A 16,763-nucleotide genomic window follows, 5' to 3' on the forward strand; every position below is an offset into this window, starting at 1 on the left:
GTTAGGGTTAGGGTTAGGGGGGTTAGGGTAGGTTAGGGTTGGGGTTAGTGTTAGGGTTAGGGTTAGGGTTAGGGTTAGGGTTAGGGTTAGGGTTAGGGTTAGGAGGTTAGGGTTAGGGTTAGGGTTAGTGGGTCAGGGTTAGGATTAGGGTTAGGATTAGGGTTAGGGTTAGGATTAGGGATAGGGTAAGTGGATTAGGATTAGGGTTAGGGTTAGGGTAACCTTAAGGGTGACGTGAGAAACTGTTATCGACAGCCCGTCACCCATATCCATACTTAGAGACAGCCCGTCACCCATTTCACACTTTCTACTTATTTTACATTTTTACCCCGTAATTTCCCTCATTCTTCAGGCCCTGCCCTCTATCGGTGGCTAATTTACAGTTTAAGCTTGTTTGCTATTGTATTGGGAGCAACATTGTTTCTTTATAGGCCTGCGGCGCAACCTTGAACAATATTGTCCTTGAGCTAACGCAAGTAGTATAGCACGTGTGGCCGAGTGGATAAGGCGCCCGACTGATAATACATAGGTTGTGAGTTCGAGCCCCGCTCGTGCCAACGTGTTGTGTCCTTGGGCAAGGCACTTTATCCTCATTGCCTACTGGGGGATGGGGTTGGGTTGGATTGGATGTTTGTATAGTTGTTTGTTTCAATGTTGCAATATTGGCGCTGATTAAGCTGCTGCCTGCAAATTGCATTGTGTCTGTTTAGTTGTGTTTAATGTACAATTCTAGCAATTTGACCTGCGGGTCACCATTAGAGTTTGAAATAAAACCTTCCAACCTTCCTTATACAAAATCATGTTCAGTTCATCTCACCCATTATTGGTAGGCTATGCATGGCATATGATCGGAGATGCTATTTTAATCGCGCAATGTGATGACACAAATTTGAAGTTCAACCAATAATTTTCACATTTTTTAGAACGCTGCATGTGACCACGTAAAACCTGAGATTAGTCTCAGGTAAAACTGCATGTATTCACACCACACAAAGCCAAACATAAAACATATTTTCTATTTTGCAATGATTTTAAAAATCAAAGATGTAGAAATTGATATGAATTTGCATACTTTATCTCCGCGTACATGATTGGTATTGTCAATATATGTTTCAGGTTCGATTAATACATATCGTAGGGTTCAACTAAATTAGATGTTACTGGTAATTTATTGCCGTACATGTAAACATGCAAGTTAAGTGGGCCTAGTATATTCATATCATCCTTATTTCCTTAAAAATATCGTTAACTTAAAATATTATAAATGAGCAAATTAAAGTGTATTTTATATAGCCATGTAGGCCTATATCGACATAATATCATAAAAATATTATAGTAATTTCTTAATGTCCCGGGCATAATGCATCAAACTCATTATGTAATTATTATACATCAGAGGATCCAAGATTAATTTTCATATTTTGATTTATCAGCACTTTATGCCATTATTGGTACTCCATGCATCATATTTTGTGATTTGTGAGTTTTAGGAAGCACCATTTTCTCCATTTTCCCCGACGGATCTAAAAATTGTCCCCGACTAAAAGAAATGGTCCCACTGGTATTGTTTTCTCTTTCTCTGTCCTGTTTTAGCGTTCTCTCTTGTCATGTAATTTTCCCCCTCTTTTGCTTTCTCTTAATATTTGTCTTTCGTTAACGCTTTTTTTGTTGTCTTTGTCTGTCTTCCGTTCCGCTTCTTTTGTGTTTCGCAATGGTGGCACCTGCATGTCTTCCTTACATCTTCTCTGGTTTGGGACAAAGTGAATGGGGATGGGCTGAAATTGAAAATGTGCCTAAAATTGGAATTTCGTTGCCTAAATATGGGATTTTTGATGACCTTTTTGATCTACTAGAAGAGCAAAGCCCAATTGTGTGTTGGGATGCGCTGCCACTGCTCCTTATAAATTCGCTTAAATCTCAGCTTTCTGTTCACTCGTTCTCTCCATCGCTCTCTGGGCAGTTCTAGTTGAAATCCATACACAAAGACATAACCTTAATTTTTCACACAAAATCTACACCCCCTGTGTACATGTGTGTGGGAGACTAAGGTCAAATCTTCCATATGGGGTGTAGGGATTTCAACTGGAATAGCTTATTTTTATCAAGATATAAGAATGCCATAAATTTCATTTGCATGAATGCCGACTCTACCACACTCTTTGTGTCATAACATCATGTTAATATTTACACACACAATAATATGACACAAAATCAATAGGATGCATTTTAACCAAATTGGCGTCGCAAAATTCATCCTAAAAAAATTTAAATTACGTTGTAGAAGAAATGAAAAATGCATTACGTAGTCGTCACACAGATTGTCTGCTATGTAGTCTTGCATAATTATGCTTTGTTTCTAAAAATATAACAATTATTAAAAGATTTCATTTTTTCTCTTTTTTTCATTAAAGGATGCGTACATTGTTTTGTACAAATTAACTGATTTTAGAATTGACAAATGGGTATATCGATTATTTTCTTCTAGGCAAGGTTGATTTGAATTAATACTTTGTCTGCTGGCTTCAACATTATAAGTCCAAGTTTTGAGATATTTTCTTAAAATATCAAGAGCTATCTTAAGAACTACTGAACAAAATAATACTAGGCTTGTTTGTACTCATTTTAATGCATTTGTCACACTTATTCCAAATATGGTCACAAAATTCTAAAATGTTTAATTTTTTTAAACATGTTAAAGAAACTGGGAAACTTGACGTCTGCAGTCGACACCAGCGGGTTAACCTCCTCTCTGCGCGAATCACATCCAAGCAACGTCAAAGAACCGATGCACATATTCATTTCCATATCAATTTGAAGCAGTACGAAATATGTCTTAAATTCTCTTATAACAAACATAAATTTATGTCCATTGTGGTTTCAAAATTGATGCGAATGGTCAGTTTTTGGAAATAATTCAACCTAAAAATTCATTACTTTCTTTATCTAAAATTCTGAAAGAATTGTTTTTAAAAATGTCTGTATACCGTATATCTAATACTAATAAAATATTTCTTTAGTCATACACACGCAACTAAACCTCATTTCCATAATTTGAAGCAGTAAGAAATATATCTCTTATAACAAACATGTCCAGTGGGGGTTCAAAATTGATGCGAATGGTCAGTTTTTGGAAATAATAAACCTAAAAATTTATTATTTTTCTTGAAAGAATTGTTTTAAAAATGTCTGTATAAGCTACCGTATAATACTAATAAAATATTACTTTAGTCATTAAGTGGAGGAGAGAACTAATAATTATATTGTAAAACCTTGTCTATGCGCTGACATTATCGCTCTTAGTTTAACCCTTCCCATACGGGTATCAACTGTAGACGACATGTTATAAATTTTCTTTAAAAATTCAGAATTGTACATTTTCATGTCCATATTTAGAATCAGCATGAAAAATACATCAAAATAAGCACAAACAAGCCCAGTATTGGTTCAATTTTGCCTGATATAAGCTCCTGATATTTTGAGAAAATATCTCAAAATTTAGACTTTTTTTTATTGAAGTGTTTTAGTTTGTTAATGGACGAATCACTCTAATTTGTCACTATAGATACCTTTATGAAGCAAACCCATTTTATATTCCAGTCGCCATGAGCGACGATCGATGCTAACCAATAGAACAAAACGTTCAATCTGAAGCAATAAAAAACAGTGCCTGGTCGTTGGTGAGATATTTTATCGCCATTAAAGAGCGACTGAAGTCTGGAAGTATTAGCTTTGAAGAAAAGGCAATCGGTTGAGTGGTGTAATTAACAACCCAAAGAGAATAAAAATTCCTTTAAAAGGGAATGGTTGCTTACATGTGGCAAATCTCTTAAACTAGTAAAACGGCACGGTTGCTGAAATGTGGTACACGATGTGGCTGGTTAGGCCCTATTATCTTCTATTTTCATTGATTGAACTTATAGGCTTAAATGTCTGTCAGTAATTAGACTACAATTTTTACTCCAAGGGCTCTTTGATTTCTTCAAATATAATGATAGAGTGAATCCTCTGGTCATCCATTACGCAGAAATGGTCCAGTAACCTTAAGCATATTATTTTGATACCTGAATTATTTAATTTAGATTTAATATGAACAGATTTTATTTAGCCATTGACATTAATTAATGGAAATATGTTTGTTTTATCAAAGATACTCATTGAGCATCTTTGGTTTTATGCAGTTTTTGCCACAGATCATTTGTCTGTTATTGTACCGTGCCGCTGAAACGGACTCAAAAAGCTATTGAATTCGGCACCCGCGACAGCGGATTTGGGCTTTTTTCATTCCCAGCAATATTTGGATGTGGTTATTTTACTTGTTTGAAATAATTGATAATTGATAATAATAATAATAATAATAATAATAATAATAATAATAATAATAATAATAATAATAACATTAATAATAATAATAATAATAATAATAATAATAATAACAATAACAATAATAATAATAATAATAATAATAATAATAATAATAATAATAATAATAATAATAATAATAATAATAATAATAAAGAAATACATTTCTTGAACTACGCCCGGCAATATTTTGTCACGTCAATGAAAATGTTAAATATTGGAAAGTAAATGTTGGCGTGAACAACAAAAAATTAATATAATTTTATACATTCATTGCTTTGTTCGACCTCCCGTTTGAGTTGAGATTTGTTCTCGAATTGTTATGCATGTCTGCATTGATGAAAATTAATAAACTCGTATGTTTTATAATTATTATATTAGCACCGCTGATTCTATGTGTATACCCGACCACATAGGCTATACCCGGTACGATTCCAGAAAAATACAGCACTAATTTTTTGGAATTAAAAAAAAATTATCTTTTTTTATCAAGTGAAACATTATTATAAATCCTAGTAATATTTTAGTTAGTTCTAACTGGCTATAAAAGTCAAATTTTAATATTTGGACAATTTGAGGGGAAAACATCATGTTTTCATGAGGTTTTCAAAATGTTTTCTGAATGTAACGTTTTATACCCTTTATTTAACAAAATACATACGTTTTCTGTAAAACGTTGTGTGATTGCTGAAACGTGATAGGATACTTTTATTTTTATACAGAAACGTTCAGCACAAATATATTGCATGTACCTTTTGTGCGCACATTTTTTTGTCAATTTTGCTAATTTGCTAATTAGATTTTCTTTATGTCGAGTCGAGTCGACTATTTTTTCTGTACACAATAAGGGCTATTCGACGAAATTCATTATAATATGCCTGTACATTGGACTCCACTGTTAGTCTGCTAATGATTGAATACTACTCGCATATAACCTTGTGGAATTTCAAAATGGCGTCTTACATTTAGTTTTAATATAAATTGCATTTACATTGTCGACCCAATTAAGCTTACAAATTAAACCTCCACTCACGTGACACTTGAGAAATAAATCTCATTAATTTACCTAGGCCCTATGTTGATATAGTGAGAGTCTGTTACCATAGTAACGAAATTTAGCCTTCAAAATAAAGTGTGTAATACATAATTTAATAAAAGTGGGATAGTGGTGACTATAATATTCTACTGCTCAGTGCCAGAAGTGGGTAAGTGCAATTAGCTGCGCTGTGAACGTTTGACAATATAAATTTTCCAGGCAATTTACACACAGTATGTTGTAGCTTGTTGTACTCATCTACACATCAGCTGCACATGGCCCCTGAGCTCCTCTTCTATCAAAGGGAGTATGTTTTTCAAATGGGTAGAGTTATTGAATTTTAAAAACACACTCCCTCTGTGTACGGCTAGTATAGGGTGAAAAACTTTTATAATGGAGTGTGAATTGTAAATGTCCTTTAGAAGTTGAATCTGTAATCATGGTAATCGTATGAATCCATGTATTTTATTGGAACGTGGCCGTGGATCTGGCTCTGCTTTTGAAAGGGATAGTTGTTGTTGTTGTTGTTGTTGTTGATGATGATGATGATGATGATGATGATGATGATGATGATGATGATGATGATGATGATGATGATGATGATGATGATGATGATGATGATGATGATGATAAAATTGGTATAAAATGTTGTTGTTAAAACAATGTGCTGAAATTGTCAATTTCCGCATTGTTTTAAGCATGGTATTTTGATGATCCCACACTTACATAATTATTGTAAGCGATGTTAACCAAACTTCTGGAAAAAAAAGAAATGAAGGATAATGTTTACAAATCTAGCTCTAATAAAATCGTTCGTTCTTATTTGTTTAAAACTGCTTTTCCACAAATGCATCTTAGATGTTTGTAATAATACCACCACTTTATGTCTTGAAATCAGGGTCAAATATGAAGTGGGAGTGAATCTTTCGCATAAGGAAAGAGTAGCTGATATTTGTTTACTTCGCCTTTTCATATATACCTAGTAGTAGGCCCTACCTTCGTTCTCTCTGCCAAATTTCATATTTACTCTTTCTCTGATATATTAATGCCACGCGTGCTAGCCATAGGCATGGTATAGGCTTCAACATAAAAGGTCCAAGTTTTGAGGTATTTTCTCAAAGTATCACGAGCTATAAGAATCACTGAACTAATACTAGGCTTGTTTGTACTCATTTTAATGCATTTTTCGTGTTGATCCATAATATCGCCCTGAAAATATGTATCCTGTTCACGCTGCTTGAATTCTTATAGAAAATTTGGAACTAGTGTTAGCATTCAAAAGATTCACAAAATATAAGGCACAGAGCTTCAGTAAATTATGGGGGCTACGCATCCTCCACAAGAACAAATACATACAATGGGGAACGATTGCTGGCTACAAGAGGAAACTGAAATAAGAAGGAAAGAACAGTCTACCAACCCAAAATGTTACAATTAAGAAATACATCAAATAAACACAAATCCTGATCGGCACACAACCCAATTTGAAAAAAAAAACACACCCCAAAACAAACAAAAACAACAACAAGGGAATGTGCCGGCATGGGATTTGAACCCACGACCTTCCGATCTCTTGACGGACGCTCTATCCATTAGGCTTCCAGCACCCACTGATAAACGGTGGTTAAAACTGGGTCTAATGTCATGAATGTAAGCAATTGAGGTATACAATACATACAGATAAATTTTACCATGACTACGCAAGAACATAAGTACAGGAGATCATTTTATACTAATGCTTTAAAATCGTTTCCCAACATAAATACAAGTAAACTAGAGAGCTTTGCTAGATACAAGCTGTATCAAAATGATTGGTACCCATCAGTTTCCATCGATAATGGATGAGCCTGACAGATCAAAATTCAACATAAGATCCAAATAATTTGTAAATTAATTGCAAAAACAAGTCATAAACTATACATTCTGGATATTTCAAATGTATCCAAAAGTGTATTTGGAAGAGGTAGGCTTTTCAATAAACATCAAAATTGATGGGTACCAATCATTTTGATACACCCTGTACAGTCATACACGACTCCACTTCGCTGCTTTAACTGCATTTGCCTTTTTCAGTTGACATCCATATACCCCCTCCCCCTGGAAAACATGCCATTAATCACTCACACAGGGGGTGTAGATTTCAAAGGGAGTCAATCATTCAGGTAACCCCATTTAAAATTCACACTCACCTGTATGGAAGAATAAGGTTAGTAACTATTCATGTGGCGATTTGGTCGTTCGCAGCATCCTGTGAAGGATTCAAATATCGCATTATACTTCTGTAAGTTTTGTGGTTCTTGGGTTATGTTGTAAGTTAAAAAAAAAAGTTAAATCCTTCCCAAGCCTTTCGGCCCATTGGACGGCGCCTATCTCTGTTTCATAACCCTAGGCCACATGTCTGCAAGCAGAAAAGCTACAGCAGGGGGTTAGTCCACTGGTAGCCATGTGTTTAACTTTCCCTACTCCATTCTGTCAATGCCGAACGCCTGGCAAGAAGGCAGTATGTACCATTTTTAAAGCCTTTGGTATGGCCCGGCCGGGATTCGAACCCGCGACCTCCCGATCGTGAGGCGGACGCTCTAACCATTAGGCCACCACGCCGGTTTATATGTTGTAAAGAGGGTTGAAATCATATCACCTTTGTAAAACGTACATCATACATATTAAAAAGAATAAATCAAGCAAGTTTTCAAAGTATGTCAATTTGTAGACTGAACTTCTGCAAAACATCCAGGTGTTATTTTTCGGTCTTTTTGGTTTCCTCGACCAACAATAATTAGTCAACCCTTAAGGACATATTTTTCATAGAGGGTGTATGGGATTCAACTGGAATACCCCATTGTTAATCAAATAATAAATATTCAAATTCATTGAAATTTAATTTGTGCAGCTTCATTGAGTCTGGGCTACCTTAAAATTCAAATCTAATTAACCGATTCTGTGTTTTATACCGCGTCGTATAATTAATAGCTCGGTCGTGAATATTACTTGTCCTTTCAAGACAAAATGCACATACTGTAGGTTACAGGCGCACAAGTGAAATATTCTATGACTTGCTACCACGAAATGAACATAAAGTCGCAAGTTGGTAGTTTCGAGACACCCTGGCTGACTGTGTTGATATTCGTTGTTTGCCACGCACCTGTGTAAGCTAGTAGAATGTCCTTCGTGAATGGCCCATTGCGCCCCATTCATAAAGGACGTAGTGCATGTGAAACAAAGAACGCCAACGCAGTGGCCAGGGCGTCTGAAAACTACCAACTTGCGACTTTACGCTCATTTCGTGGTCACATAATACCGTCCAAAACATATATAAAGCATCTGCTGTGTTATTTACTCGTTTATACAGCTTTTAGTTAGAGGTTGTTGATATTTGTTTTTGTACATTACTGAAATTTACTGAAAAATTACATATGGCCCTATAAAATTAATGTTTTGATTCTCGCCCCTACTGCTTCAATTTCTGGGATTTGTGAGATTTTTATTTTTAGATTGGTCAAAAACAAGATTTTTGAATGCTTGAAACCTTAATACATATAAGATTATTATAGAACAAGGAGGGAGCGGGACCAAACAGACTGCTGAGGAGACTACCACTACAATGGAGGTTTAATATGTAATTACTGGACGCATCATTTGGATATAAGACCAATCTGGTGCATTATTTGAAGAATTTTTGCATATTGTCGAATAACATATTACATTAAACCAACCCTATCTAAGACAAGAAGCTTTGAAGTGCTTTACGTGAGTCAACGAGCGTGGGCAGTGACCAATACAAAAAAATGCAAAAATCGTTAATATCGCCCTCTATAGACCGAATAATATAATACAGACGGTTTCTAGTTGATTGTTATTTGGTAATATGCGGTGATTTCATTGATGATAAAAAGATGTAGAGTTTTCTATTAAAGTGTAGTTTTTTTATTTACTCTTATTTTTCCTAGATTCTTGGTGAAAAATACCTAACAATTGAGAAGTATTGTAGCAAGCTATACATTGAGAAGCAGAACAAGACAACTATAGGTAAGTTTTCTTACAGCGTTTGTGATTGGTTAATTACACGATGTAGTCATCTGAGTGACCAATTGAAATACAGCTTCTAGCTATTTAATCCTTTTCAGCTGTACAATTGATTCTTACTATGTTGCTGATATCAGCAGGTAGTATTAAATATTAGCATTCATGGGGTTGCATTTCTAACAATATTAGCACACAACTCTCCACATGGTTGTCTACTACAGACGGCACGGATTTTTTTTTTTAAAGTTGGAGAAAAGTCTGAGAGCAGCGTGGCACACTGGTTAAGGTCTTTGCCTTTGGTGCGAGAGGTCCGGGGTTCAAATCCCTGCAGGACCCAAACAAATCTAATTCCGCTCTCCCTGTGGCACATCTGGTAACGGCGGGCAGATGACCCATGATAAAAGACCTCGTTACAGTCGGTTCCGATCAGGGTAACGCTCGATTGTCGGCTACACGTGCCTGTCCTGTAAATAATGCTATCTATGGCGATCCCCTTCACCAGGTCACTGAGTTTGATTGATGTAATGATAAAAAAAAATTGTGATCGCCTGCTCCACAGCCAACATGATGATAATGATGATGATGACGATATGATGAACAGCACTAGTAAAAACAGAAGAGTTGATAGCTAGCTTCCGAAGCATCTAAATCAGTGAAAGTTAATACTCTGTTTCTGCAAGACTTTGTTTTGCGGAAATAAAAAAGAACAGACCAATATAATTATGGAATCCGTATTAATGTCCCACAGTGTTAAGGACTTGATGGTATTAGGAGCTGAAATGGATTGAGCTTAAATATCTAGAAGCTGTATTCTAATTGGTCATTAAGATGACAACATCACGATATTAACCAATCAGACACACTGTAAGAAAATAGAAAAGAACAAAAGGAATCTACTCAACTATAAGTAGTGCATGGATTTCAATTGAAATAGTCAATTTCACATTTCAAGTCGGGGTCAATATCCTTTTTTTGGTGCAAGTATGTACGAAGTTTCATCGGTAACTTCAGTTCCTCAATTTTCTGAATACAACGCAATTACCGTAAATGCTGGACGACAAGCCGCGGTTTATACGTTGTTTTAGGAACCGGCGAAGGTCAGTGTGGCTAATACGTACATGCTATACGCCAACTATGAGAACACGGAAAGAATACATCTTTGGGGTACTGAGAGTAGTTAAGAAATGCAATGAATAATATAATAGGACATAGAATTTGACTGAGGACATTTTAAGACGCGATGGAGGGAGCATGACCTAGCGGCGTCATTTTCGCCACATATGCATGATTTTTTCTCGGGAGAAAAAACTTCCCAAATCTTTCCTTTTGATATATTATTGGCCTTAACTCAAGAACCGCAAGACCTATGGAAATACAAATGCGATTATTGGCTTCCTTACTCAGTGTATTAGAAGTACACTGCAGTACTTTAGTTAAATGATTGAAACTGGACAAAACTGGCTCCTGCCACTCCACTCAGCATAACGTCGTTGTTTTTACAATGATAACCCTCTCAACATGTGTGTTGGCTGCAGACGATAAATTCCAAATATTAAAAAAAAAATGTCAGAATTATACATCTGCATGACCATATTTGGAATCTGCATGAAAAAAGCATTAAAATGAGTACAAATAAGCCCAGTATTGGTTCAGTGGTTCTTGAGATAATTCTTGATATTTTTGAGAAAGTATCTCTAAACTTGAACTTTTTATGTTGAAGCCTATATGGCTAGCACGCATTAATTAACAGCAATTTTCTCATCTCTTTGAAACTACTTTCTCTTTTAGCACAAACAAGATGTCCTCCGTAGCAACGCTAAAGAAGACGGTAGAACAACTCAAAGTTGAAGCCAATATCGATAGGATTAAAGTTTCCCAGGCTAGTGCAGATTTACAAGCTTATTGCCAAGAACATGCAGCTGAGGATATGCTCCTTAATGCCATACCGGCATCAGAAAACCCATTCAAGGAAAAGAAGAATTGTTCAATATTATGAGTTTATTATATCTAATAGATATTCATATTAAGCAAAACCGTGGGTTTTGTATCAATGGTATAAATGGGGGAACACTGTTAAAATAGTGGGTAAACTTTACACAACTCAACCCCACAATAAATAAATAAATTTTGGTTCAAATGTTTTAATCTACTTATAGGAGTCGATAAGGTACCGCGATAGTTTTGGTCCTGTAGTGCTATCGGTGCCCGATAGGTGCGATGGTTCTTCCCATCGTAAGCCGAACACTTGCGTAGAGCTATTTACTCTGAGCTCTTTGAAACTATATATCTTCTTTTTCAGTACAATCAAGATGTCGTCGGTAGCAACGCTAAAGAAGACGGTAGAACAACTCAAAGTTGAAGCCAACATCGATCGGATCAAAGTATCCCAAGCTAGTGCCGATTTACAAGCTTATTGCCAAGAACACGCTGCAGAAGATATGCTCCTTAATGGCGTACCGGCATCAGTAAATCCATTTAAGGAAAAGAAGAGTTGTACTATATTATGAGTTTATTATATCGTATAGATATTCACATAAAAAACCTTGGTTTTACATCAATGGTATTAACGGGGAAATGTTAATGTTAAAATGGTGGGTAACTACTAAACAACACAACTCAACTCCGTAATCTATTAGATTGGTAACATATTTAGCCTTGACTTTGATTCAAATGTTTTAATCTACTTCGTGAAGTCGACAAGGAAGCATGTTGACTTTAGTCTTACAGCGCTATTGGTAACCGATATGTACGATTGTTCGCTGTGTACCCTGAACATTTGCAGAATGTTATGGATTTTGATATTTAAATATATTCTTTATTTTCCACTCGACTTACCAGGGTGAAAAATAAACAAAATAATTAAATATCCAAAGCTAACGCTAAATACGGCGCCTCCGCCTAATGATATACGTGCAAATGTACATTACTATTCTCAATACAATGTTTTACGTCGCCAGGGTACGATACAAAGAGCCATCGGTACCTATCGGAGCACCCGCTAGCCTTATCGGACTAAACTATTCGTGGTGCCTAAAAGACTCAAGTTTTGTTTAACTTTACCCAGTGTTATATCAGTGTATAGTGGGGAATTCAGTATTTTATTTCTAGATTTTATGTACCAATAATATTGGATGCGGTAGACTACTTCACTCTTCAAGGACATTTTCCCTTAAATATGTGCGTGTTAATAATTGCATAAGGAGTTGATTATAGAAAATATAGGTTACCAGTTGCGGACATTTGTTGCCCCGTAATCCCGGAGCCTGAATATTTATCTACCGCTAAATCATTCTCGTTTCCAGAGGCAGAGCTCATCCACACTTACGACCTTGATATTTTTAACATCATTTGAAAAAGAAAATGCCTGATATGGACAGAGTTTATACAACAAACAGTTAAACTGTGTCCTTGATATGATGATGTGAAGAACTCAATATGATGATGTGAAGAACTCTCCGCATTCAAAGTAGCCTAGAATAAGGCTATTCAAAGCTTTATTATATAGTCAGTCACCAAAGGAGGAATAATTGAAAATTGACCAGTCAGCAAGGAGCATTTTTATCACTTCGGTAAAGTATGATCGAAATCATTGGTCAAAATCAATTGCCCATCGCTGGCGACTGGGGTATATAATTCAGCTTGAAAATTGTATTTCAGAATGCTATTGTCATGATTGTAGGTATGACTTAATTCATGTCATGGATCGATCTTGACCTTAATTAACATGAAAGTTAAGATAATTGTTCTTGAAAAATGAAAGTTGAACTTTTGTTTTCGACTATGTTTGTTGAGTCTCGATGGAGGTCACAGGTCAGGGGTCAAAGGTCCCAATTATTGACCTGACGAAGGTTGTGCAAGTACGAAGGAAGCTTAACGACTAACGTATCGACAAGCAACAGATCATCTTTCATAATAAAGTAGTCATTGCTGTATTAAGTTATGCAAAAACATGAAATTAATGTTAAATACTTTGAATGATCAATATGAAATAATGATATTTGAAGGGAAATGTAGTCAGTTACTCAGTTAAATGCAAGGAAGTCGTATAAGTGCATAGAAATGGGTTATTTCGTGTTATACGATCCGTGACAGGTAAGCTTTAAGAGGTAAGCTTATGACACACAACATTTACGACATTGTTACCTCTTACTCTTTGATTATGTGACGTCACAGGTCTCATACCGCTCATTGCCGCATTTACGACATTCTTGTATTAAATCGTTGGTATCATTCTGAAATGTCTTTGTACAATGTACAATGTACATCGTGTATTCAATATTTCCAACTTTGTGTTTTAACAAAAGTTTTATAGTAACCCTGATGCTCGAAACCTGGTTTATTTTTAGCAAAGCTCTGTGATCATGTTGTGATATTTCTTTCTAAGAATACTCGCACGAGTTAGCCTGAATTATCTCAGCCTCGAATGGCGGTGCCCATAATCCTTAACGTTGTCTAATTATTCGAGCAACAGCACGCCCAATAACCATGCGTAGTTGTTGCACGACTGAAGGATTGAGTCTAGCAACGAGTATAACCGGAAGGGAGGCTATATCAAGAGGAAAGACTCACATGAGCCATAATGGTCTCAATCCAAAGGGTACAGTTCATTAACCTCCAGTAACTATCGTAGCTCAAATATTTGAGAGTATGAGTTTTTAGTCTCCATTATATTCAAAGGTCATTCTGCGAATGTACAAACATATTGATGTTAAAGAACTGTGTCCTTGTTGATAAGCATGTATGAGATCCTATTGCCAGGGTTTAATTTATGTCTTTAAAAGGCTGTTTATATCTCCATTCATAGCAGTTTGTAATCGCAATAATATGAATCTTTGCCTTGTCCCCCTAAAACTCTCGATTTGTTTTGTATTTAGTCACGTGGTTAAGATGTAGGGCACTTGGCAAAGATCCATGTTACTGCTTTGTAAACATACCTGCTCCAACATTCATAGTATTTGTAATCTTCTTCGGAAGTTTATTTATCCTTTTAATTTATTATTGTTAGATTATTACATCTTTACAAATGGTCAGTGTGTTATTGAAATTGTAATAGAATAATAACGTATCATGTTTTATGTATTGAAAAAACAAACATTATATGTTTTTAGGTCAGTTTTTTTCGGAAAGAATCGAAAAATTCTTTCACAGTTCATTGTTAATGAACAAATTTTAAATCGAGGGAGTAAAAACAGAGAATCTTTCAAGGTCATCGGTAATGTGCTATTCGAGTTGAAATCCATACACCCCTGTAAAAGACATGCCCTGAATCTTTCACACATGAATGTGAATTTTAAATGGGGTTACCTGAATTGGTTACCATTTGAAATCTACTCCGTGCGTGGGAGATTAAGGTCATGTCTTCCATTGGGTGTGTATGGATATCAATTGAAATATATATCCCAATAAAAATATTACAGCTTCAGTAATCTTTAAGAAACAATAGTATTAATTATTGCGTTTTTTAAAGGAATATATACTGATTTATTTGAAAGGTCCTTTGTTTTTATTAATCTTTTTTATGTAGTTGAATTCTATATCTTTGTCTTCGTATTATAGGTAGTCTTCAATGTCTGCTCCAAAGGAAAATACAATATCTGCCAATAAACAACAATATTCTCTTTTTACTCGGGAGTAAGTCCACAAATATCAACGATAAACATATCGTTATGACTTTAGCAGAATGCCGAACAGCTATTCGTCTGCTAGTTTAAACCATGTCAGGCATAAATTCTCTTTAATTCGGGAACGGAGACGGTGCGGCAGTGCACCGATAACCAAACATGTCTGCCGCCCTCTGTAGCTCACTTACCCCGTTATATCATGGTTATAAAGTGATTGATAATGCATCCCTATGGGCAAGTCATTAATAGCTTGCAGATACTGTATTTGATTTTGTAGGCAGATATTTATTAAATGTTTTTGATTCAGTCCCGTCCAAATTAAAAAGCAATATCTACTTGTAATTAATAAAGCAGGTACTGCTTTTTGACTTGGCAGGACAGATCGAGGGTTCAGTATAAGAAAGACGTTTCTGCAATAGCTGCTCTATTGAAATTTGACAGTTTCTGCATTCTGTATCGTACACATCTGACACATAGCAGCTATTGCAGGTAGGGCTTTCTTGTACTACCCCGTTCAGATATTTGTTGTTGTACAGATTTCTATACTAAACCATTATCATGTGTACTCATGGTTACAGCTGTCTTTTAAACCTGTTGATATTAAATGGTGAATGTTTGATTGGGCTAAATAGTATTACAGCAATTTGCATCATATGAATTTGTTAGGCAGCACTGCATAATTCTGCCACTGAGTGTGATGGTGGCCACTTCATTTAAATCAGAGTAAGCTAAATTGGGTCAATAAATTTCCGTTGTAGTCGCTGATTACACTTGAGGTATACCAAGTTCCAGTCTTGTTAAACAGAAAATCAATAAATAATAACATATCCAGAAATCCAATGTTTTTAGTACCAGGTGATTGTGACAGTTAAGCTTCTTGCGGCCAACCAAGACCACGCAAGTCAATGGCGATATTATGCAGTAGTACCTTATTGTAAGGACGCCAAAATCCTCTCTTCCTCTTATAAATCTTGGGGTTCAGGCCAAGAAGGTCCCATTTGCAAGAGCTGCCGTGTGACATGTGTGTACAGTATAGATGCAGAAATTGTCAAATGTGTATAAGGCAGCTATTGCATAAAGGGATTTCTTGACACAAACCCTCAAAATTATGGCATTTTACGGCTTTGGTTTGCCAAACTTTACGCATTATGAGCTGAAATGATTACAATGTTAGAGGCGCAGTTGGTTAACCTCAATTCTCATATCCATATTTGATCCTGAAGTAGTGGAGTATGAGTTTTTGTACCCATCACATTAAGAGGTCATTTTGTTAATGTACAAACATACAAAGGTTCTTGAACCGTGTCCTGATAATGAGTGTGCTTGAGATCCTACTGACTGACGTCAACCAGAGTGACATCAAGATTAGCTCTGACTTCAGGAAATCGAAATATTGCATCATTTTGGTGACCTTTATTATTCTGTACAAGAAATTAATTTTAAAATGGTTTTGGAATGAAAAGTAAGAACAAATGTGCAATTGTATTTAAAACTTTGTATTCAAATTTATTTGTCATTATTTATGGACGCTGGTTTTAAATGTGCAATTATATTTAAAACTTTGTATTCAAATTTATTTGTCATTACTTATGGACGCTGGTTTTAAATGGTAATGCTTAATGACTGCTTACCATGCTTACTGGTACTGTTTAATGTAATTTGCATCTCAGAAACGTTATTATATCGGGTATTTGTAACTCCTATATACTATATGCTCAATATAA

The sequence above is a fragment of the Amphiura filiformis genome, chromosome 2 (genome assembly GCF_039555335.1).
Source record: "Amphiura filiformis chromosome 2, Afil_fr2py, whole genome shotgun sequence".
NCBI lineage: Eukaryota > Metazoa > Echinodermata > Ophiuroidea > Amphilepidida > Amphiuridae > Amphiura > Amphiura filiformis.